At 41.2% G+C, this 25,445-nt stretch overlaps 1 long non-coding RNA gene across 1 annotated transcript in view; it reads right to left on the bottom strand.

Annotated features, from left to right (window-relative positions):
- The window catches only part of LOC111868693, a 391,614-nt gene that overhangs the window by 260,396 nt on the left and 105,773 nt on the right, over positions 1–25,445 (bottom strand). The window contains exon 2 of the long non-coding RNA XR_002843546.2: positions 901–1,022. This is a non-coding gene — a long non-coding RNA (uncharacterized LOC111868693). The remainder of the gene's footprint in view (positions 1–900; positions 1,023–25,445) is intronic.

Here is a 25,445-nt window from a genome sequence, read left to right as displayed (position 1 = left end):
ATGGTCCTTAAATTGACTGCCATAATAATGTCAAGCATAATTCAGGAAGGCCTTGAAATGTAATATTCTCCATTCAACTGTCTCTCAGTTCTCAAACTTTCTCTTATTTTCAGACCATCCTACTAGTAGTCTGCTTCTTTCCTAACACTACAACACCACGGTTCAAAATATGAAAGCAGTGCTCAAAGATTTTCATGTAAATAATTGTCTTTCATTATCCTTATTATTAGAATACACGTAAATAATGCAACAATATAAAAGAGACCATGAATATGGCACTCACTACAAATGCATTTTAATATTTCATGATGTTCAAAGAGCGCAACGACTGGTCATGAGATTGATCTAAACACTGACGTGCACGAAAAGAGCACGTGAACAAATGCAGTATAGTGGTCTCACCCCCAAAAGAAAAATCACCTGATGATGGCCCATGTGAGACCGAAACATGTCGTAAAAACTAAATAAAAAAAAACACGTAAAACCAGAGACATTCCAGAAATTTTGATAATCACTTTTAATGTATAAAATATACTTTTAGTGTCCTATTGATATATTAACAATCATAAAGTATTAAAATATATTTTTAGTGAGTGGCATATTCTTGATGTCTTTTATATTGTTGCATTATTGACGTGTACCTGAGGACAATGCCTCACTGCAGCGGGATGCTCAAATATAATATTGTCTCTCAAGTTTTTGAAAGCATTTAAGATAATAAACAGCATCTGAAATACAACTACAATTACAAATATTTTCTGCATTTAAATATATATCACCAGAAATATTGTCTACTTTTACTTTTAATTGTGTACATATTTTCTAACTTCTAGTGACACTACTAATACATTATTATATACTATCGTAACGCTAATGACTAGTTAAGGTCAGAGATCCTACCTTGTTCCTTAATAAATTTCAGGGAACTGAAATGTGGCAGTTTCTCGGCGATACGACAGCCGAGTTCTATGTGATGCCATCTGAGAGGCGCAGTGTGTTGACTGCAGCAGCATTAGCGCCACCTGGAATTATACAACGCATTCATTTGTCATGCAGCTAGACACCGGGTGCTATTGTCACCTATACGCGGTACAGGGGGATCCCAAAATATCTGTCTCGACCACTCTTCTGAACGTTGAACACTCTCATTTAATCATAATTTGTCCTCCTCTTTATTTTGAAATTCTGTATCTATCTGTCTGTCTATCTATCTGTCTTTCTTGTTACTCCCATTTGGAGCACAGGGCATCCGTGGAAAACTTCGTTTCACTATAGTTTCTTAATCTAACACAGGCGGCAGGATTCCCTGGACGGGGGATCAGCAAGTTGCAAGACCGCCACCTACACATGGCAACACAACAACAGAATAAATGAAGACAAACATCTATACACTGGTGGGATTCGAACACAAGATCCAAGGGTTGGAGCGGACGAAGACATTGCATGCCTTAGACCGCGCGGCCACTGTGATCGGTTCGTTTTACCGTTAGTGTTACTAAATCTTTCCAAAGATAAAATGTCTCTTCTCGAATCAGCGAAACTGATACATTAAAATTCATTGCGACACTTTGAATGTATTACTGCGGATGTAATGCCGTCAGTAGAGAGAAACGATAAAGCAGAATAAGGAGAGAGATTGAAAGAAGGAGAAGGAATTTTTAAACTCATTTCTACAGCTTACTACAAAGGACATAATTGTGAGATTGCGTCTCTGGTTCTTACCTATCTCAGAATTCATTAGGATATTAATTTAGGTTTTAATATGTATGCAATTGCTTTTAAAATACTTCTTTATTTTTTCTTTGAAATTCGTAAAAAAATTATAATCCTTTGTTTCACCCTCCCTATTATCTAATTTTCTTTCTTATACGAAGTTTTCCTTTATTACAACATTCATGATTTAATTTTACTTATGAAATGCGCTTTACCTTTTATGAAAGAATTTCACATTTCTATAATGCTGCTATTTTGAATCAGGTCCCCTTTGTTAAGAGAGTTATAAAGAAAGGAACATTCAAATAATTACTAATTTTTTTTTTGCCATCCTGCCCCTTCCTAAATCTAACACCTTTACAAAGACAGTGGCTCTTTCTTCTTCAAACGCTACATTTCGGTACGAAACTTCATATCAAGAAAACTGCTGAGATGATTGAAAATATGAATTTAAAAACTGAAATAATGGGATGGCTTAGACAGAGACATATATTACAGAAAAATAATCAGATAGTGAGCTTATAAGCCTTTCCGAATTAGATACATCAATACCGGATTAATTTTCCTCATAAAACAAGATTCTTTTGCAGGTTATTATATCTCACGCACGTGAGACCAGTCTAATAAATTAGCAAAGAAGTCATCTATACAATATTAGATTCGTCAGAAGTGCATCGCTTTATAACAGTCACTAATAGTAAGGTAAGAAGGTAAATGACAGGCATCCCTGCAAAAGGCCATAGTGACCCTTAGGGCTGTGAGACGCTTACACATTTTCTCTAGACAATCGGCTCACAGATGGCGGTGAGGCTGTCAGTGTTACGTGCCGGCCGCCCTTTACCCCCAAGAAGATTCCTGGCACTTACTTCTGTTGGAGGCTGAGTCGACCCCAGGGCAATGGTGCGGCTGGAAGGATTAGGTAATTAAAAAATCCAATTACCTCATTGGGAATCGAACCCGTGACTTTCCGGCTTGTAGCAAAGTGCCTCAACAAACTACGCTACATCGTGCCCCAGGCAACTAATAGTGGAATTAAAAAATTCACTCGTGTAAACTTCAATTAATACTGTAAGAAACCTTTCTATCGTGCTTCTGAACATTACATATTTATGTTCGATAATTCGTATTTCCTCTGCATTTATATCAGCCGTTCTTTCCAAAAAACGAAATACTTTATTTTCTTGCATGAAGTTAAGTGAATAAACATAGCTTCTTCCTTGTTGACTTGGAGTTTGCGCAGAACATTTTACACACGCTATTTGCGAGAGTTGTGACTTGTTGATCCCCTTAGCATTATCCTCTTCTTCAGGATACACGTGCCAGCGCCTGCTATGCAAGCGGGAGATGCGAGCAACAGCTGCTGATGTGTTGTGACTTAGACAGGCCATTAACGTCATTAGAGGAAACACGTACAGACGTAGCAAATAAAACTGATTCTATGTGATTCTCTCGGGAGATCAGCCTTGTCAACGTACAGTAACATCCCAGCATTTCGGAGACTATATATATATACCTCCAAGCTTTCGTCGCAAGACTGCGGAGACCTCTGGTGGACAAGAGTGGAGATGTATGTAGGCTCTGAGGTTTTCACAGCGGTGGTTACGAAGAGTTCTGTCTTGTGGGATGTAGTGCTGTGTAGTCCGTTGAAAGTCAACCGACGTTTCAGAGGAACATGTCGTTGAGGGTTCGAGAATAAGCCAAAGAAGAAACCAGGGTGCTTCGCTTGCCACTTGCCTTCACGCTGGTTTCTTGCTTGGCTTATTTTTCGACCTTGAAGTCAGACCCGACATATTCCTCCGAAACATTGGTTGGTTTCCAGCCGACTACACCACGCTATATCCCATAAGAAGAACTCTTCAAGAGTTGGAAAAACTTGAAATCAAACAGCCCAGCTGAAGTACGTTCGACAGCTACAGGGGATGGACAAAAATATGGAAACACCCAACAAAAACACATTACCGTGACTACTATGGTGTAGGGCAACCTCTGGCTTGGAGAACTACTTGCAGTCTCCTTGGAATGGATAAATAGAGGTCCTGTATGATTTGCAAGGGAATCTTGTACCATTCTTCCTGAAAAACATGGTAAGTTCTGTTATCGATGATGGCGGTAGATAGCGCGCACGCAGATTTCTCTCCAAAACAGACCACAAATGCTCAATAATACTGATATCTGGCGATTGTGGGGGCCATGGCGGACGTGACACTTCATCTTCGTTCTCAGAAAACCAATCCTGGACGATGTGGGCTATGTGAACACAGGCATTGTTGGCTTGGTAAATGACATTACCATTAGGGAACAAAGTTTGCAGCATGGGATGGACCTGGTCGCCAAAAATGGTCACATAGTCGTTCGCAGTGACGTGACCTTGCAGGGTGATGATTGGTCCGACAGAATACCACGATATGGGTGCCCATACCATGATCGAACCCCCGCCATGCTTCACTCTTGGCAGCACACAATCTGGATCGTAAGCTTGGGATTGCGTTCTCCAGACGTAAACTCGGCCAGAAGTCGGAAACAGTGTGAAGGTGGACTCATCCGACCAAATGACCGTCTTCCATTGCTCCATAGTCCAGGTTTTATGACTTCGGCACCACACTGTCCTCTTAGTGCCATTTTGATCACTGATGAGTGGCTTTGGAATTGCAGCTCGTCCAGAAATACCCTGTTTCTGGAGTTCCCTTCGTACTGTTTTGGTGCTGACAGGGTTTGTGAGCGTGACATTCAGTTCAGCAGTCACTTTTGCAGCTGTAGTCTTCTTATTTTTCGTCACAATCCTACGCAATGTTCGCCTGTCTCGATCACTCAACACATTTCCGTCCACGCTGGTGTTTATCGGATACGGTTTTTTATTCTCCTGTAAGCGGTCATAATCTTGGATACTGTGCCTCGCGAAACACCAAAAACCTCGGCTACCTTGGTTACGGAAGCACCCACTATATGGGCTCCAACAATTTGCCCGCGTTCGAATTCTGTTAGTTCTGACGTGATGCACAAAAAATTGCACAGAACACTGTCTCGACAACAAATGAAGCTTGCAACGTATTGCGGAGGTTGTACAGGTAGTGGTGTTGGGCAGATACGACAGCGTGACCTACAAACGTCGCAAAATAAACACTTCAATTCAGGCATGAATTTCACGAGGTGTTTCCATATTTTTGTCCATTCCCTGTAGATAACATAACTAACCCACTTAGTGTCCGAATAGAAAATGAGTTACAAATACGCCAACCAACAGAGGTTAAAAGTGTACAGATGATTTAGTTGTTAAAGTGGGGTATTAGAAACCAACTTATGCCTCCAAACTCTTGTACAGATAGAGGTCTAGCGAACAGAACAGAGTCTTTTTGCAAGCCTTTTGCCAGTATGCTCACTCTTGCCATCCAGCGCCGATGGTAGTTCATGGCCATATTTGATTTCAATGGAGTCGCCTTTTGCTGTTGTGTTGGTCAATGGGTCTCCTATGCGCCTGTGGGAGTGTTTGATCATGACAAATACGTTAATCGAATGAAATATCCTGGCACAACATGCTTAATAAGGTACACTGCACTATTCACATCGTAACTGCTTCAGTTAGTGAAAGATGGTCTTTAGGAGAATTTCCCAGCATTTTATGGAACCCGAAGGCTCATTACCGTGTTCACAAGAGCCCTCCACTGGTCCCTATCCTGAGCCATATCAATCTAATCCATACCATCCCACCTTATTTCTCTAAGATCCATTTTAATATTGTCCAACCACCTACGCCTTGGTCTTCCAAGTGTCTTTCCTTCTGGCTTTCCCACCAGTATCCTATATGCATTCCTCTTCTCCCCATTCGTGCTACATGTCCTGATCATCTCATCCTCCTTCACTGATTATTCTAGTTATAACTGGAGAAGAGTACAAGTTATGAAGCTCCTCATTATGCGGTTTTTGGTCTTTAGGAGTGACCGTCAATTAAGATAAAGTTGCCCTTGTCTTAATTAAAACGTATGGAAGAGTGAAGGTACATCACCATTTTTCACTTCAGCACTAGATGGTGGTCAATGCTTAGCTTCAAGGCACGGCCGCTTTATTCCCGAGTATATAGCCGGGTAAGATATGTTACGATGGGATGGTATTGATTGGATTGATCTGGCTCAGGAACCAGTGGAGGGCTCGTGTCAACAGGGTAATGAACCTTCGGGTTCCATAAAATGCTGGAATATTCTTGAGTAGCTGCAGAATTGGCGGCTCCTCCAGAAGGGCTCGGCTCCATGAGTAAGTAAATTATGTAAATGAGTTTTGTTTGTGAGGACGTGCTTGTCGGTAAGGCTCCAGTGGTTGGTATTTTTGTCAGATTTATTTATATGTCGACACTGAATAAACTGAAAAGTTTGAAATCAGATTAACAATTAAAGTATGTAAGAAACAGGATTATAAGAATGAAGCTGTTAACAGGGAGGATTTATTAAAAGCATGTAGGAATAACCAGGAAGGATCTTCAGAGTTAGTACGGAGTTTAAACCTTGAATGATCCAAATAAGAAACAGAAATGCCTCTGAACACGTTGTTACGATAGTTGACTTTCTTTTTCGTTAACTATGTCGAAACATTAGCTCTACAGTAACACCACGTGCTGCGTAGGAATAACATTAAGTTAGTTAAGACATCTCATTGGCTGATTGTTTCTTGCGCTGTTCCTTTTATTGTACTACTTCGTAAGTGAATCTAATTTTGAAATGAGCATTACACTTAATTACATCTAATTTTGAATTGTTCTCATTATCTAGAGAGCTACATTACCGATATCGCTTTGTTATTACAAAGGCGTTTGACTGTGGACGTTGCTTTACAATTTTTTGTTCTTCTCAAACAGCAATAAATTACAGTCACATAACACCATGCTCCATTCTGCTAGATTTTCTACTAATGCAGTTGGAAACAAAACATGACGGCTAGTCACTGCCCACTGCTGAGTCTGTTCCTTTGTTGGCACATTTCATCTCCTATTGTTTTGTCCACTGCCCGCCATTTTAGTTGAATGTCAAGGGGAGGGTTAAAACGATGTAACAAAATAATACGAAACCAACTCATAGCAGCGAGAAGTAACCGGAGACTCATATACAAGGATCGAATCGTTATATACAAATCATGTAATTATAAGAAGCAGTAGATGCGAAATTCCTTAATGACACTCTTCTGTCACTACGTACATTTGCCTCCAGATATGGCTTATCTCAATCCATCCCAAGAAAATAAAAAGGTCAGGTAAACCTATCCTTGTAAGAGACGGTGGAGGCCCATAAGGTTGTGAGAGGTCGAGGCTCCCACATTTTCTACACAATCGGCTCATATAAGGCGGTGAGGTTGTCAGCCGCTCATTAACCCCAGGAAGATTACTGGTATTCATCTCCGAGTACTTCTTCTTCCCCTGCCGATTCTCATTCCACTCACTGCTTCACATTCAACATCTATCATCCGGGGCTGGTACAATGGGTCAAACAGTGGCCGACGTACCAAGTGAACTAAGTCTCGCCCCCTCTCAAAAAAAAAAAAAAAATAAATAAAAAATAGTCTGATTATTTGCGACCGCCTCTGTGGTCTAATGGTTAGAGTTCCTTGTTACAGATCCTGAGGTATCTGGTTCGATTCCCGGCGCTACCAGAGCTTCTGAGAAGTGGGTCTGAAAAGGGGGTCCACTCAGCCTCGTAAGGATAATTGAGTAGCTGCTTGAATGGAAAAGTAGGGGCTCAGGTCTAGAACACCGAGATTAACGGGCGTGGGAATCCGTTGCGCCGACCACGCGACACCCTCTATCCGCAAAAGTTGGCACTAACTCTCCGACAAGCGGCGGTCGCTCGGTCGGTATAGTTCGCTTGTGGACTGAAAGCCACGGAGTTAAGGCTGATCATTTGAGAAATAAGAATATTGGTATGTATATCATAGCGACACGTTACAAAGTTCGGGCGATACTGACCGCGGTGACCTTGAAACCCTTCGCAGGCCCAACAGCCTATCTTGAGTAGTTCTTTAACTCAGTCACGCGAATTCCAACGGAACATGACAAGCGCAAGACAAGATGTTTGGTTGCTTCTTGTTTCCACCTCAGGGAATTACTGCACATTATTCGGTACAGTTCTTCATTATGAAGCTAATCCCTCTTTCTTCTTCCTTAATTAACTCTCTCTAAAATCTGCCACCGCTTCTATGCGCGATGATAAACACGCGGGAACACAAGCACCATAATTCATACAGAGAATTGTACTAACCTCTGACATGGAAGTAACTGTAGCATCCCTGTGTTGAATCTTCCCCAAGTGACCCTACCCAGAGCCGAGCAAAAAGTAATTAATTTACTCATGTTTTGTTTCTGAGGTCATTAATTTACGTCTAGATGCCATAACATTAATTATACTACTTAAACAGGGCGATTTAACTGAACAAAGAAAATGTGGCATGGAATATTCTTGTTTTAAAAATAGGACTGCAAAGCATCTTGTACTGCAAACCAGATTAGACAATTAATCAAAATTGTTCTTAGATACACAAGTTCACTGGCCGGAACTCTAGTGTCCAAAATGTGTTAATGAATTCCAATGCCTCTGCATCTGGAATTTTGGAACGGATTGTGGAATAATCCACTAAATCTCTTCGCATGAATGCATCTCCAGAGGCCACTTTGCCAACTGCGCCATAAAAACAGTTCATTTGTACCTCCAATTGAATTTTTATCTGGTCATTTTAACTCGTGGAGAATATAAAGCTGGTAGATTATAAAATACCGTAAAGAGGGCCAGATTCAGGAGCTTTTAGTTGAAACGTGGCAGTTTTTTAAAAAAGATCCGCCGAGGAGTATGGTGTATTTTAGAAATGGGTGAGGTTTAAACCAGTGTTTCTCAACGCCGGGCCTTAGTGTTATAAAAAAAGGATTTACCGGGCCCCGGTCTTATAAATGTTGAGTACCACTGGTTTAAACACTTGGGATGGGATGTCCTAAGTAGCGGAAATCCCGGTTTTCACAAGTCTCATAGGAGTACGTGACAATATTATAGCATCATTGAACAGGTCAGCGTTCACAGTGCTACCACATCAACAGTGCAACGCCCATCGCTTTTAAGTGCACTTTTTGCAATAATATTAAACATATATAGTTTTAACATAATTTAAATGGACACCACAAAATTGACCACGGATACTGAGACAGAGGATTTTAGATTAGAGGATTTTAGTGCATTTGCATTTCCGTGAAAGCGCCAAATCTCGTAAAATAACTGAAATTAGACACAAGTACGTTCTCTGACAGCCTCTGTGGTCTAGTAGTCACAGTTCCTGGCTACAGATTCAGAGGTCCGGGTTCGATTCCCTGCGCTACCAGATTTTCTGGGAAGTAGTGGGTCTGGAACGGGGTCCACTCAGCCTCGTGAGGATAACTGAGGAGCTATTTCAAGGAAATAGGGGCTGCCGTTTAGAAAACCGACCGTGGGCCCTGGGGATTCGTTGCGCTGACCATGTGACACGGTCTACACGCAAATTTGGCACTAACTTCGCCGAAAAGCGGCGGTCGCTCGGTCGGTATAGTTCGCTTGCGGACTACAGCCCACAGAGTTTGTTTTGTTTCTTGTACGTTCTCTTATCTTTGTGATGATCGAACATAACTTATCCTATTAATCGGGTTTATGCGGTTTATAGGATTATTTTCCCGGAGAACAAAAAAAATTATCTCATGGAGTGAAGTGAGACTGGGTCCAATTGGTGCGTCGGCCACTAATTGGCCTATTGTACCAACCCCTGTTGATAGAGGTGTATGGAGCATTTGGTGGAATGAGAATTGTCAGGGGAAACTGAAGTACTAGGAGAAAACCTGCCCCAGTGCCATTTTGTCCACCACATATCCTACATGACCTGACCTGGGATAGAATACCGATAGAAAATGAACAAATTAATACTGAAGGCTGGAAAATATTGGAAGATTTTAATTATATTTTTCTGAGAGTAAATAATTCAGACTGAAACACGGTTAGAAAGAAATAAATGCACACTTCAGGACAATTTAAATATCTGAAACGTATTTTTATATATATGTACTAAGTTCAGTGAAATGCATCCAGCGTTTCTGTTCGTACGCAGGCTCAGAACCTTCCTCGAAAATGGCGAACAATGAGACCACTTCAGATGATGAAAGTGTATTTCACAGCTGAATGTAGGCCCATACTGGCCTCTCCTGATCAACAGAAACCCTCATTTTAGAAATGTTTCAAAGAAATTTTTCACTGTTTTCTACACACACAGCTGAATGTGCTCGGATGTATAAAATATAAAAATTATTTCTACCTCACATTTAATTTCTGTTCCGCATTCATCTCTTAGCGCTTCGAGAACTCCCCTGGAAACATAATATAGAAAACTACTGTTAACCTGGAAGAAGGAGCCAGACCTGATCAATCCACATATTGCAGCACGTAATACAGGTAAAAGCTTCTATGAAGGTAACAACAAACACAACATTTTCTTTGCTTCATCATTTCTGTAAGAAGTGCCAGCGTGAGATTATGAGGACTCAGACATCCTTCCTAACATTTGATAGATCTACAACACTTTGTGGTACAGTAAATAAGGCAAATGACAGATTATTTCAAGATGCTGGATTTGAAATTCTCATAGATTTGAATGTGAGGAGAAATATCTTACGGAATATGACGCTATGAAAGCAAGAAAGAAGCTGCTGCTTACGCCTTGCTTGGATTATACTTTAATCCTGATGATGGAGGAACTACATTCCTCCGAATCGTCTGTGATTTCCCATCGAAACTATATGACGTCATATCCCAGACGATAGTGGGTAGGTAGGTTAAAGGTATCTTTTCAAAAGGCCGTGGAGGCCCATAGGTTGCGAGATGTTGAGGCTCCCAACGTTTTCTAGAGAATCGGCTCAAAATGAGCCGATGTGTGTGTCAGCCTTAAGCGCCGGCCACCCTTTATTTTTTTTTCCATTGGCACTACAGCCCCAGTTGGCCTAGGCCTACCTCCATGAACTTCTCCGTTCACTTCGGTTTTTCTAGATCTTACACATTCGGTAGGACTCCTTGGGCGGGTGATCAGCTCGTCGTAAGGCCTCTATCTGTACACAAACACAGAAAAACGCACACGCACAAACTAAACATCCATGCTCTGAGTGGGATTCGAACCCACGATCCCGGTTTCCAAGCGAGCGAAGACAGTACATGACCGCTTGGCTACCGTGACCGGCTCGGCCGCCCTTTACTCCCAGGAATATTCCTGGTACTCGTTTCTGTTAGAAACTGATTCGACCCCAGGAAGAATTAGGTAAATTGAAAAAGTCCACCTAATCGGATTCGATCCCGCGATCTTCCGGCTTGTAACATAGTGCCCCAACCAATTACGCTACCGCGTGCCTCCCAGAAGATAGTAATCTGCTGTTATTTCATCGTGGGTTCTTTGTGAGGAATGAACGAAATGAGCTAATCATATGTTTGGCATATCCAATCATGTCCATATGTTTCATTTATAGATCTGGATCCATTTGAGGTTGCGGTTCAGCTGAGCAGCCAATGCAATTTTAAAACGCCAGAAAGATTACGTGGACGAATCAAGTGAAGAGACGCTAATGAAACTTGGGGTTTCCACCTGCAAGTAAATTTCATATAATCTATGTACCTGGGTACGTCGCACCTTGTGTAGGCAAGATTCCTATGTAAGTGGATCTGAATTTCCCACTAGTGCAAAAATACCGGAAGCAAAACTAAAACATAGCTATCTTATGAAGAAGTAAGGGCCTATGTCATTATCTGACAATGCTGTACCTGCATTCCCATACAATATGAGGTATAACACCATGGTTTTAGTCTGCAAACGAACTATACCGACCGAGCGACCGCCGCTTGTCGGCGAAGTTAATGCCAACTTTAGCGGATAGAGGGTGTAGCGTGATCAGCACAACGAATCCCCACAGAGGTTAATTTCGCTTTTCTAGACCAGAGCAACTATTTCCTTGAAACAGCTCCTCAATTATCCTCACGAGGCTGAGAGGACCCCGTTCCAGACCCACTACTTCTCAAAAAATTTGGTAGCGCCGGGAATCGAACCTCTGGATCTGTAGCCAGGAACTCTGAGCACTAGACCATAGAGACGGTCATATGAGGTATAATGACGGCGTATGTACAGTACTCCGGGCTAGAATGCCGAGATTAAGGGTCGTGGGGATCCGTTGCGCTGACCACGTGATACCCTCCATCCGCTAAAGTTGGCACTAACTTCACCGACAAGCAGCGATCGTTCGGTCGGTATAGTTCGCTTGCGGACTAGAGCCACGGAGTTATATATATGGTAGTTATGTTAAACCGTCACGTTTTGGAGAAACGTCAACAAACATTTGCCAGGCTAATCCGAAGCTTCTCATAGACTCGTCCATAAAAAAATTGAAAACTGTGGAAAGGTGTACTGAACTAAGAGGCATATATTTTTCCAGACGTTCTTTTTAACTTCTAATGCCTTATTCACTCTGAGGTAAGCTATTGCTACAAACGTACGCTCCGTACATACACTCCTGTGCATAGTCCGTACTCTAAAGTTTCGGCCACACAGAGCGCTATGTACGCTATGTTCGCTATACGAACAGAAAAATATCTCCCTTTATTGCCAATGTGACTGGCCACACAGACTTCCGTACGCTACGTACGCTATGTTCCCTATGTTAGCTGCGTCGGAGAGTGTACACAGCGTACGTAGCGAACATAGCGTAGCTCTCTGTGTGGCTCTGTGTACCGAATTCTGTTCCACAGAAAGAGAAACACGCTGCCCTAAAAACAGCAGGGACAGGCAAATGACACTGACACTTGTAACTGGGACACTCAGTGGGGTAACAAATTGTACGTATCTGTGTCCTATATTTGTCACGAGAACTTTCACAATAATATGAATATCGCACCACGACTTATCTTAAGACCCCTAAAAATTAGGTAGTAAATTTTCAGAATAGCTTTTATTATGAAATACTACGTTATAAAGACGAAATTCCGTTAACATTCTGCACAATTAACGTGTTGCCATTACTAAGAAAATACAACTCAATCTGTTACTTTTCTTAGGCATTTAGTTTATATAATGAAATTTTAACCGAACTGAGTAGTGAATCGCTAACAATATAGATTTGTATGCGGGAGGTGCTTGGTTCGAATTCCAGTTGGGACTCCAGCTACGTTTACTGAGGTTTCTGTTTCATTTCTCTGTCTCTCTAGATAATGGCCGAGGAAGCACCTCGTTCAATTCATAACCGTTTCCTCCCAAATCCTTACCAACTCATTCACAAAACATCTTACTGTTGGATGCTGTATATTCTGGAATACTTAACAGCCTCGTAAGAGAATGTAAGTTAACGATATTTCAACTATGAACAAGGAATTTAGAGAAATCCGAAAAGTTGTAGACTATTTTAAAGTAATATTCCAGAATTTTCTTGGAAGGATTCAAGCCTCAGTCACGATAACCAACTTCTGGACCGAGGATAGAAAACGGGATATTTCAAAAACGAACCAGGACTGTTTGCTCAAACATACTCCCTTGCTTCTTTTCTCTGTTAAATTACATAAAACACGTCTTGCATATGTAAATATAGTCTATGTGAAACAAAATCACTAAAATGACTAAGTTTACTTATGAAATAAGCCAGGAAATTTAAAGTAAGTAAATAAATTCAATGATCATTTCAGTGTAGTCTCTTCGGTAGTGATATGGTTACTGTCACAGCAAGGAAGAAGGCATATGAGTCTACAGGCTGGCTACAGCTCACATATGTTAGCGTGCTTAAAATAATTAAATTGCTTAAATTAATAAGATCTAAAAGTTTGTGATGGCATGTACTGTTTTCGCTCGCTTGGAAACCGGGATCGTTGGTTCGAATCCCACTCAGGGCATGGATGTTTAGTCTGTGTGTGTGCGTTTTTCTGTGTTTGTGTACAGGCAGAGGTCTTGCGACGAGCTGATAACCCGCCCAAGGAGACCTGCCGAATGTGTAAGATCTAGAAAAACCGAAGTGAACGGAGAAGTTCATGGAGGTAGGCCTAGGCCCACTGGGGCTGTAGTGCCAAGAAAAAAAAAGTTTGTGACAATGGTATATTGCTACAAGTATTATGTTTTTGGACATTATCCATTGTCGTGTCTATTTTATAAAAACCGTCCCGTTTATTTTTCAGAACATAACGTTTCGGAGACTGAATTCTGTCCCCGTCCTCAGTTAAAACCTACTCAGTTGGGCCCAGTAGATAGAGCTAGTCCCTATCTATGAAACGTTATGTTTTGAAAAATAAACAGGACGGTTCTTAAAATTAGACAGGACGATGGGTAATGTCCAAAAACGTAATACTTGTTGCTTTAAGCTACGAAATCAACCAACATTTTCGTAAACGATATTGTCAGGTAGTTAAAAAAAATATTCAGTATGAGAGATTTTATGTAATTACTGGACACACAAAAGGGATGTCGCACCCTGATTATTGCAACCCAGTTTAACTTACATGTTTCGTGAAACACATTTTAATTTTAGTTCCTTTTCTATGAATAAGACTCGATCTTCAAGGAGCGTTACGCCTGTGGGATTCTCAACCGAAATTACGTCATTAAATTCGTCGTGTATATCCTGAGCTTTCTACTTCCTTGATTAAACTGGCTACATAATATGGACTTGTGTAACTGTTCGAGTACATGACAATTGATCATGAGAGCATCAAGAGCCGACTGTTAGCTGACAGCTTTAAAAACAGAAGTGGAGTGCAACGTGAAGAGAGAGAGACAGTAACGGTACACAGTTCATTAAGCTAGAGCCGAGGCCAAGAAAATGTGGATCTATACATCCACTCCGCCGGTCACGGTAGCCGAGCGGTCTAAAGCATGCACTGTCTTCGCTCGCTTGGAAACCGGGATCGTGGGTTCGAATCCCACTCAGGGCATGGATGATTAGTTTGTGCGTGTGTATGTGCGTTTTTCTGTTTGTGTACAGGTAGAGGCCTTGCGACGAGCTGATCACCCGCCCAAGGAGTCCTACCGAATGTGTAAGATCTAGAAAAACCGAAGTGAACGTAGAAGTTCATGGAGGTAGGCCTAGGCCCACTGGGCTGTAGTGCCAAGGAAAAAAAATTATCCACTCCTCCATGCGCCTTCATGGCGTAGTGTTTAATTAGTTAAGCACAGGGACAACTTTAACTTTTACCTTATATATATATATCGAGAGAGAGAGAGAGAGAGAGAAGGAGAATGGCCGAGGGGTATTAGCCAGCACTGGATGAGACCTAAAGACCTGAACCGTATAGTTCCCGCATGGTTATTACCCGAGGCTCCGGCCGCTACGGAAATGCACCTCCTACCTAAGTACAGGCGAACTCGGCGGCTGAGAGGTTTACAGCGCACATGGTCTCAGACGATACTGACTCGACCCCACTCCAGGCATCGTCAAGTCCGGATTTCCTTATCTTGTTCTGCTTAAGTAGAAGCTTTGGACCAGCCCGCCAGTACGTAACAGAAAATGGTACAGAAAACAGTGATGCCCATGTAATTTTATCGAGCCAGAGTACGCCATACCTTGTGGAGTGAACTTCACGGTAAGAAACGAACTGTGTACAAGTTCTTCAATATCTTGCAGACGTATGAAAAACAGAATGCATTGAGAACCGTATCCAGTAACTTCAATGGTGACACATTATCACTCAAATGGTAGACAAGAATCGACTATGAAGGAAGTGTAAATTATGACGTAGGTCATCTCCCACATGTCACAGTTACCCTGTAGGGTTAGTAATTTAAATTAGACCAAGGCCCCTTCCTTCCATATCCTTTCCAATTCATTATTCAATAAACAGTGTCGTTAAGTAAACAGTCAATTAGTCAATATTCAGCGTTGCCTTTAGTCACGGTCCAGATATAGGCTATCCATCGATCCAGCCTTCCGTCCGCCTATCTATCTAAACCCTTTTGGACCTTGACAGTCTTTTAATCTATACGCAGTCGTTAGGACTGCTTGGACGGGGATCAGCCCGTCGCAAGGTCGTTACCTATACACAGAACAGCATAGACACAAAATAAACGCACACGATCGAAGCGTTTGAGCGTGCGAAGACGTTTAATGTCTTAAGGCGAGTCCACATTACTCGTGCTCGTGCTCGTGTGACTCGCTATGCTCTCGAGTAATGTGGACGATATGACAAGTCACGAGACAAGCAAATTTTTAATTTTTAATTTAAAAACTATAGCTACTAAATTAAAACACGACTACAGCCTATACACACTACGAGTAAATAGACGGATCCTCAAGCGCTGAAGCCTGGCGAGCAACTGAAGTAGTGTGGGCACAAGTAAAAGCGAGACTAGTCTCCCGAGGAGCACAAGCCTGGCAAGCACGAGCACGAGCACGAGTAATGTGGACGCGCCTTTAGACCGCGCGGGCACTGTGATGGGTATATAGGTTTCCTACAGTTAAAATACAGACATCCTCAACCGCAGTTCAGTACTTAGAAAATCAATGTAAGAAACTGTGAAATAAACACGAAACCAGTGTCTTACAAATGTAAGTTCCCTTCTCAAGGCATCTTCTAGTAAAGTTCTTTTTAAACTCTACTGCCAAACACGCTATAAATGGGGTAAGAGAGAGAGTAGAAGGAAGTAATGGTATGTTTTGTGAATGGTTAGACTCGCAGCAGTGTCGAGCTGCTTACAAATGAGAAGGGGGACATTACAAGGCCTTTTCTCTGCACTTCCCGTTCCGTAACTCAAAATAACGAGGCTAAGGGGATCCCAAAAAATTAATGTATACAGTTTAAACGAGGGAAGGAGACGTCGTTACGTGCTGGGAGACGTAGAAGAGTTGCAACTTCTGCCAGAAAAATTATGAAATATGGTCTTACTGATACGAGCAGGATGTGGATACGTATCGGGAATCATTAGATCATGACACTGGCGGCTTATCCGTTCCTGAGAGTCTCCCATGTTTTATTTCCCTCTCATCAATTGAATTCCGAGAGCGTCCTTCCTTGGAGTCGTGGTTAGATGAAGAGCCCACACATTTTTCGACTTCCATTGTCCGATTTTTGCACTGCAGTAATCTGCTGTAGGACCTTCTCTGTGGTCTAATGGTCAGAGTCCGTGGGTACAGATCCAGAGGTCCCGGGTTCGATTCCCGGCGCTATCAGATTTTCTGAGTAGTAGTGGGTCCGAAACGGGGTACAGTCAGCCTCTTGAGGATAATTGAGGAGCTATTTCAAGGAAATAGCGGCTCCGGTCTAGAAAACCGAGATTAACGGCCGTGGGGATTCGTTGCGCTGAACACGCGACACCATCTATCCGCTAGAGTTGGCACTAACTTCGCCTTCAAGCGGCGGTCGCTCGGTCGGTATAGTTCGCTTGCGGACTAAAGCAACGGACTTCAGCTTATGTAGTAACCCTGTTTCAACTGCATTGATTATATCGCATTGAATGGGATGGGGGCATAACTGGTAATCAGGTCAGCTTTGTTCTTTATCTGTTCCCCCCATGAGGTGTGGCATACGAATGCAGGATACAAAGACCCTGCAATGCGTAAATTCCCGGTTCTCTTGAACCAATTCATTTTGTTTGGAAACGAAGTAGATCTCCCCATTAAATGCTTGCTGTACAATGCCTTACACTGTGGACTAGTTCCCTGCTTTTCTCTATACAATAACTTTCTATGGATTTTGAATAGTAAACTGGGCTATATACTAATTTCCTGGAAATTTTGTTCCAACCATAAACCAGAAACTAATCCCCAGAGAACATAATCTCCAGCAAATTGAAACCTCGTCTTTGCTACAAGACTAATGATGACGGTGAATTTGCTCTTAATTAGAAGATCAGTAGCCCCCTTTCGATAATAGGACGGACTCGCGTACGTGGATAATCACGAGCAAGTAATTGATTGGCTTGAAAGACCGTGGCCTTTCAACGACCCTACAAATTAGACTGGTAAAGAGACAGATATGAGAAAACATAAAGCTCAACACTGCTTTAATTTGCAACGAAATTAATACGCGTGAGTTCAAAGTTTCTGTAGAATAGTACATCGGTCTTACAAGCCTTACAGACATGAAACTCCTAACACACTATTCCTAAAAGTATGTTTTATAGCTGTGACTGTAATTAACCAGTGGCTTACGCGATGGGGCTTGACGAAATGCATTACCGGTTATCTTCTACTTAGTTCATAAAAATGTTGTTTTTAAACTCAGAACCCTATCAGCGTCGTCCTTCATGCTACTTGAAAGAACAAATATGAGATAATTCTATATGACTTACTTAACTTATTTTCATATGTTCTGAATTTTCATACTCGGCCTGAAGTAGATAGAAGCAGGAAAGCGACTGGTGAAACAAGTCAAAGTCAAAGTCACATTGCGACTGACAGCCAGTCAGTCTGTAAGTCTTGTTGCCGAGAAGCCTTTATTACTTTTCGACAGTTACGGTCTTGTTTTTTCGTGGGCGCCCTCTCTGATGAGAGGACGGGTCTGTCTTTTGTACATGCTACTGGTCCTTGCCAGCGCAGTCTTTCTCGGGTCCGAGTCCCTTGGTACTCGAGACCATATATTACTGTCTCAGATTTGAGACTTCATAATTAAATATGGAATGAATTTAAATGCTACAGATAAATAATCAAATCTATACATTCTTATGGATTCTATGTCATCTGTTCCAATTTTATGACATTCTATGATTCAATATAGAAGATTCCAGATCTATATTTCATTGAGTTACTAACAATTGGTATTAACAAAATATAGTTAGTTATTTTCTTTGAGGTTATATCATATATTTCATAATTCCATCAACAGAGGTGAAGCAACTGTAACAATGAAATGTCAGATCAATCTATTGTCGTCAATTACCCTTGTTTTCCTGCATAGATTTTTTTATTGTGTTGTTTCTGCATGAGATTCTAAGAGAAGGCTAATTCTTTTAGTGTAGGGCTGGACGTGAGTTGAGTTTGAGATTACATATTCAGACTGCTACTTCAACAATAGTCTCTGTACTGACAGAATCCATAAGTACGTAATCTACTTAGAAAAAGGAGAGAAAAAATTTCATAAAAAAAACCTCAATGGCTTGAGTCCGCAAGGGAACTATACCGACCGAGCGACTGCCGCTTGTCGGCGAAGGTGGTACCAATTTCTCTGGATAGAGGGTGTCGCGTGGTCACGGCTGTTAATTTCAGTTTTCTAGACGGGAGCCGCTATTTCCTTGAATCAGCTCCTCAATTATCCTCACGAGGCTGAGTGGACCCCGTTCCAGACCCAATACATCTCAGAAAATTTGTAGCGCTAGGTATCGAACCCGGGACCTCAGAATCTGTAGCCAGGAACTCTGAACACTAGACCACAGAGGCGGTCGAGGAAATTTTATAATGTTACAAAATTAGAACAAGTAGCAGAAATAATTAAATAATTATCTTCATGTTTTTACAACAAGAAGGAGCCTGGATAGTGACTGGCTACGGGCTGGACGACCTAGGGATCGCAGTTCGTGTCCCAGCAGGGTCAAGAATTTTCTCTTATCCACGTCGTCCACACCCGCTCTGGGGTCCACCCAACCTCCTATCCAGTGGGTACCGCAGGCTCTTTCCACGGCGGTAGAGCGGCCGGGGCGTGAAGCTGACCACTCACCTCCAACTAGTGCCGAGGTCAAGAAAATGTGGATCTATACATTCGCTTCCCCATACGCCTTCATGGCGTAGTGCTTAATTAGTTAAGCACAGGGACAATTTTAATTTTTGCAACAATGAGAGACAAATAACTCATGATTATTTTGATTTGGCGGCGTGCAAGTAATTGTATCCAAAATATGGTGTTGGTCAATTAAACTGAAATTTGTTATAGAATGTACTGTGTCATACTATATATTTTTAATTTGTTTATTATTATCCGAAAAACAGGTTCTCAAGACGGACTCTGTGATGTGGAATTAACGTTCTGCATGTAATATCTCCTCTCTTGGGGCCTCTTATTTGACTACGCCACTATGTTCTTAATCTTAGAATATGCCTTATACTAATTGTGACATACTGTGACATGACGCCCGAAAGCCAGAATATCGAAGGCAGAATAGAGTTTCATTGCTAGGCAAAGACTCTAAAAACACATTCCAGCGACGAAGAAGAAGCAGACAACTATCGAATAATTTCCGTTGCTATGCAGGCGCTGTAAACACGCCTTCCCAACAACAGAGAGGCTGTGTTTTCGGCGTTGTCCGTGCAAAATGGTTATCAGGAAGAGTTCCGAAGCTAGCAGTGGTCAAGTCGAGTTTCGAGACGCCAGCTTACCGAGATATGAACTTTGGAGCAAAGAAATTAAATTGAGTTTGCAGCTGCAGAATAGTGGCAAGAAAGGAATTAGACTATGAGAAGAAGGCATCATGTGCGATCTGAAGTGTTACTGAGATTGTTATAAATCCGTTGTCAGGATAAGACTAGTAAAGACTGAGAACCCTAGTGGGTGTGCAACGGTGAATTGTACAGTGTACAAATCAGCAGTAGTGTTATATTCGCCTTTAGTCCCTAGTTGAATGCATAAGACATCAATAAATCAAATCATCCAATCCAAGAACCCGTCTTACAAGTCACGCATAAACACCTAACACGTGACAATATTTATATACAGCCCGTTACAATACTTCAATGATGGTAAACACTGTGAGTCTTCCGGGTTATGACACTAGGTATTCTGTAAGGAACCTGCTGCCTCTATTTTCAGGTCAGAAGTCTTCATCGCCTTGAAAACTTCAAATATTAAAGACTAAAGAGTATTCATGACTATATGCAAAATCATTCATGATGAGGTTCGAGTCTCGCCCAGGACATTGTTTCGCCTGAAGAATGTTTCTATTTTCTCAGACAATGGTATATTTTATATAGCCCATGACAGTTTACTCCCTCATGCTTTCCATTTTAACGTGCTTATCAAATGGTGTTTCGGTTATAAATAATTCCTGCAGTTGATGTAGAATATTACATAAGCCAAGAACAGATTTTTCTCAGTGGGATTATAACACCCGAGAAGGCCGGAGACCAAAATTCCCAAGACAAACTTTCGTTATACGAAACAACGAGAAATTGAGAAACATATCCGTTGAAGTGTTTTGCCTCGTTTATCAGAAGTGCATGGGTATGTGACCTACTGCACGGGTATGACAGAGAAGTTCTCGAAAGAGGCCTGCAGTTATAATTACGTCAGTGCACTTGAGAGGAACCCAACAGAGAGGTTTAATGAAATTATAAAACAAACAGGAATACCACGCACTGCGTTTATGTTGGTCTTTGGCCGTCACTAAAACAAAAGTTCTAAAAGTTACAGGGTTTCATTTAGTTTAAAAGAGAGTTAGAAAACTGAAAGTTGCTGACACGAGCACACAAAAAGCTGTTCGTACCAAAGGCTATTGAGCGGCAACAGTGGACACACAAACGAAAATGCAAGCGTTCGATAGAAGAAGTAGATAATGGAAAGGGAAGCTCATAAAAGCTAGCTGCATGAGTATCCTGAATATTCTTGCATACATCAGGCGTGGTTCAAATTGGGATGTCAAATATCCTGTCCGCCTTTTGACTTTTACAATGACATTTCCTTTTGTTGTCATTTTCGTCCACTCTCATCAGACATCACATTTTTATCAACGGGACTATATGCTATTCGAAATGGTGTTAGTAATACATGCGCCGTAATTTACTTGCAGTGTCAGAGCTATCTTTTTACGGTAAGTGCCTACACCTATGATAAAGATTAGAAAGAGAGCTATAGTATAGCAAGCATCACATTTCAATAGTACCTTAGCAAGTATAGTCAGACTGTAAATAAAGTGCAGAGAGGATAGTTTTGAATTGGGTTTAACAGACCACTTAACAATATAACTGCTGTAGCATGGGGAAAAAGCCTACAGCCAATGGAGCATACATAACAAAACTGATAATAACACTACATCAAGATCCTTACGAACTGCACAAATAATAAGCAAAATATTCATGCCTCAAAGGTGAATCCTGCGCAAATAAATCCAAAACGAGAAACACTCAAACAAAAATAATCTTTTGAACAAATAGACGACGGCAACTATGAAAAACATTAAAGGTGTTAATTAATTTTAATTAAAGTAAATTTATTTGAATTATAAAATATCGCTTTCACACACGATACGTAATTTCTACATATAATGCAACAATTTTACTAGCAAGGTAGCAGGTAGAGTCGTTAGGTTACATTCCCTATAGAACGGACAATACTTTGCAACATGAGCACCGACTAAATAATTAACATTAATATTACTATATCTACATCACGAGCCTCCAATAACAGTTTATTATATATACAAAAAATATAGAATACTCCAATTTGTCCATGGGAACGCAACAAAATCACAAAAACCAAAGACTGACTCGATGATGTAAAGCATCAATCGAAGAATTTTATTCTTGTTTTATAATATAACTTTTGTTTTACATAATCTAATTTATTGTATTTTTAAGCCAAGTATTTTAATATAATTAATATTGTTATATCAAATTTTATTAGTACTGAAGTTCAGTGGTTGTATATATGTTGGCCATGTATTTGCCTGATGATGGCTTTTAATAGCCGAAACATGTAGCAGAGCCAAACTAGGCATTGACCTTGATATAGTTGTGTTGTGACGGATTTAATAAATAAGGTAGAAGACACCTGATGATGACCGTATACGGCCGAAACATGTAGTGAAGAAGAAGGCTGACCAGATAGTAAGTCTCATTTAAGACGGAAATATATGTGCACAAAACACTAAATATTCATATTCTGTGAAGCTGACAGGAGAATTTTGTAACCCCTGGGAACCCTTGAGAACATGAGCCTCATTGCCGCAGATCCCAGTCATTGCGTCTCAGAGGAAAGACCTGGGCACGTGATTTATTGTTCTCCAGCTGATCCCAACCTGAAGCCAGGAGAAGCAGGTCTGTCACATCAAGTCAGGCTAAACCTACTTATCTACACATAGTCAACAGATTTCACTTATGTCAGGATGAGCTGGAAGAAAGCCACAACCATACCGTTTGTAGAGTTAGTTATGCGAGAAGCCGACGAACAACCACAAAGCAGAACAAGAATCTATATGTTGTTAATTAATTTTTTTCGAAATAGAATTCATAACAAAAAATTATGTATGCTGCCATTCAGTAACACTAAATGTTTCGATACTGTACGAGAACCGATGTCAGACACACGATTCAAAACTCATTAACCTCTGAATTTTTATTTATATAGATTTCTATACGGAGAATATCAAACGATGCAGAAGGGAAAATGAGATTTTAGGTTCTCAAGGCAGTCGCTGTATCTTCTGGGGTGTGAAGCCGTAAAATTTGATAGAGCGCTAGATAATTTTCGGAGGGCTATGCTGACTCCAGCTTCAGGGTTTAAGAGTAGGGAGAACAAGTAACAATCGTCATTTGCCGGAAGACACTCCCAAGGAAAACACATTCACTATTCAGGGCAGTGCAATGTCTGTAGTACGTGTAGGTGTACAGTATATCCTGTTTTGACTAAAGAATCACGAAACCTAGTGAGGAATGCAAAGTCGCAAGAAGCACATTAAAGAAACGAGAGCACATCCTTCCTGTCTTGTCACGACGTGAAGTATGAAAGCTGTGCGTGGTTTACTTAGAGCACAGCCACCCCACAGCTAGTGTTCTATTATGACAGGTCCCATCTCCTTAGTTATTCGTCCAAGTAGGAGATTCATTCAAATCCCCCCCAGCAGGATATCCATCACACTCACTCTGTCTGTTGGCTCGGGTTCAAACCTCATTTCACACTCCCGTGCTCCTAGCTTCCTGGTCTCATCCCTAGAGACGTCTTCCAGTCCCAGCCAGAAGTAAGAGTTGCGCCCGCCACCTGATCATAAGAGGCACAGTCCAACATTTTGAATTATTTTTAAAACAAGTTAATTAACACTGCGACCCTGAATCAAACTCTCGACCTCTCATTCTACCAAAACTCTTTCTAAATAATATTATCCCTCCTCTAACTTAATTCCCAAAGTTGGCGTTTTAGAGACTCACTCACTCACTCACTCATGGAGATGAGCCCTTCTTCAGAAGCCGCCAATTGTGAAGCCACTCAAGAATTTCCCACAATTCTATGGAACCCGAAGATTCATTACTGTGTTCACAAGAGCCCTCCACTGGTCCCTAACTTGAGCCAGATCAATCCAGTCCATACTATCCCATCCTATCTCTCTAAGATCCATTTTAATATTGTCCGCCCACCTGCGCCTTGGTCTTCCCAGTGGTCTCTTTCCTTCTGGCTTTCCCACCAATATACTATACACATTCCTCGTCTCCCCCGTTCGTGCTACATGCCTTGCCCACCTCATCCTCCTTGACTTGATCATTCTAATTATACTTGGAGAAGAGTACAGGTTATGAAGCTCCTCATTATATAGTTTTCTCCAATCTCCTGTCACTTCATCCCTCTTCAGTCCAAATATTCGCCTCAACACCCTGTCCTCAAACACCTTCAGTCTATGTTCCTCCCTTAATGTCGGAGGCCAAGTTTCACACCCATACAGAACCACAGGCAAAAGTATACTTTTGCATATTCCGATTTTTATGTTTTTTGACAGCAGAGGAGAAGACAAAAGGTTCTGGACTGAATGGTAGCAAGCATTACCCGAGATCAATCTCCTCTTAATTTCCTCCTGAATCAGGTTTTGATTTGTTATCGTTGTTTCCAAATATCTGAACTGTGTCACATTTTCAAAACATCTGTTTCCTATCTTTATGTCATGATTTTGTCCTGCATTCTGGTGTTGGTAGTAGGACATTCAAATTCACATTTATGGAACTGACTTGAACTGCATGACATTCGTAATTATTTTCATGAAAGTCCGTTCGATTGATTCCAAGTTAGTTACAAGCATGTCAGAAACTCACGTGGTCTAAATAATACCCGCATTTACAAGGCAAGTAGTAAGACACGAACAAAGGTAAGTAAGTAAGTAAGTAAGTAAGTAAAGATTTCCCTGTAACAGGCCGTGGAGGCCCATAGGGTTGTGAGATATTGAGGTTCCCACACTTTCTAGATAATCGGCTCATGGATGGCGGCAAGTTTGTCAGCCCTACGCCCTGGCCGCCTCTTACCCACAGGAAGATTCCTGGTACTCATTCCTGTTAGAGCCTGAGTCAACCCTAGGGCCATAATGCTGCTGGAAGGATCAGGTCAATTGAAAAAATTCCAATGACCTCATCGGGACTTGAACGCGCGACCTTCCGGCTTGTAGAATAGTGCCTCAACCAACTACGCTACTGCGTGCCACTTCACGAACAAAGATACATTTTTTAAAAATATATTCTATATTAGAAATAATGTACTTCTTTTGGCTTATTTTGGACTTCACCCATCGTCCGGTAGTCTTCTTTTTTTTTTGTCTTTTATATACCGGACGATGGGTGAAGTCCAAAATAAGTCAAAAGAAGTACAGTATACACCATCGTCAGAATCCTTTCAAGTCTATTACAAATAATGTTGGTGCGCATGTACTTATTCTACTATCATTGTAAAAAGTGTGTCCTACAATTTAACTCTGACACAGTGTGAATTATAGGCATGATAAGTTTGTTCCTAAAAATGTTTGTAATAAATTTATGATAAACAAAACACTCAGACTGAGGAAGAAAGAGATGTCATATCAGCTGACGTATTTTCCTGCTTGTTGTAAATATATGTGAAGTCAGT

The sequence above is a fragment of the Cryptotermes secundus genome, unplaced genomic scaffold (assembly GCF_002891405.2).
Source record: "Cryptotermes secundus unplaced genomic scaffold, Csec_1.0 scaffold1184, whole genome shotgun sequence".
Taxonomy (NCBI): domain Eukaryota; kingdom Metazoa; phylum Arthropoda; class Insecta; order Blattodea; family Kalotermitidae; genus Cryptotermes; species Cryptotermes secundus.
Note: the sequence above shows the minus strand (reverse complement) of the source record. Positions and strands in the feature narration are given on the sequence as shown.